General features: G+C 42.6%; 1 protein-coding gene across 2 annotated transcripts in view; it reads left to right on the forward strand.

Annotated features, from left to right (window-relative positions):
• Positions 1–485: 485 nt before the first annotated feature.
• Positions 486–1051, forward strand: part of PARP9 (poly(ADP-ribose) polymerase family member 9) — a 29312-nt gene continuing 28746 nt past the window's right edge. Inside the window, exon 1 of one of the 2 annotated variants that reach the window (XM_015558483.1) lies at positions 486–556. The gene's annotated coding sequence lies outside the window, so the exon portion shown is untranslated. The remainder of the gene's footprint in view (positions 557–1051) is intronic. The other variant, XM_006755322.2, reaches the window with a different exon arrangement.

Below are 1051 nucleotides of genomic sequence, written 5' to 3' on the forward strand. Positions count from 1 at the left end.
GTGGGGGGGGCAGGCCGGCCACGCGAGGGTGAGACTGGTCAGGTGCTGAAGTCAAAGAAAGTTTCTCCTGAGCTTGTGATTCCTCTCAACTCCTACTGTTGTTACCCTTACTATTATGTGCAGCCAAAATGTCATTCCCGCCTGAGTTCAGATTAATACCTGCATTAAAAAAAATTTTTTTTTGAAAAAACTTGCGTTATGACGTAGCACCAGTTACCTCCCTCCAACTTTATCATTTTAGACTGACTCTCCTGGTTTTCCGTCCTCATTCCTTGCCTTGACCAACAGTATGAAAAGGTGCTGCCCTGTGCACTTGAGAGTAAAGATGAGCATGCATGCCCTCGGGCCGTAAAGGGAGGTGGACTTGTGAAGCAAATCTCTTGAAGGCCTCCAGGAGGAGATTTGAAGCAAAGTCTTAGAGAGAGAGGTGGGGGTGGGGGAATGGTGGGTCATGAGTAGGTTTTAGGGTGCATCTGAGGCACGGATGAGCACTGGGGCCTTGGAGGCCATGAGATGGGTGAGGGACATGATGGAGGAAGGGGCTAGAATCAGTGCTGTACGTACAAATATCTAATTTTAATTTTTGAAATGTTATGAGCCATATTTTATAAACAAGTGAAATTAATTTTAATGATGTTATTTAACTCAATATATCCTGAATGTAATCATATATATCCTAAATTAGCATGTAATCAATGTTAAAAACGTTTTTAAAATTTATCTTGATTGTTGAAAGTTATACAGATGGACCCATTGTTTCCTCACTGAACCACTCTAGTCCGTCCCCTCCTCCCCACCAGGCCTTCACCACACCATTGTCTGTGCCCATGGGTTATGCATATATGCATACAAGTTCTTCGGTTAATCTCTTCCCATCCACCGCCACCTTCCCTCTGAGATTCATCAGTCAGTTCCATGTTTCTATGTCTCTGGATCTATTTTGTTCATGTTTATTTTGTCCTTTAGATTCTACATGTGAGTGAGATTGTGTGATACTTGTCTTTATGTGACTGGCTTATGAGATATTTTACATCCTTTCTGTCATTCTGCC

Source organism: Myotis davidii, unplaced genomic scaffold (assembly GCF_000327345.1).
Source record: "Myotis davidii unplaced genomic scaffold, ASM32734v1 scaffold292, whole genome shotgun sequence".
Classification (NCBI taxonomy): Eukaryota; Metazoa; Chordata; class Mammalia; order Chiroptera; family Vespertilionidae; genus Myotis; species Myotis davidii.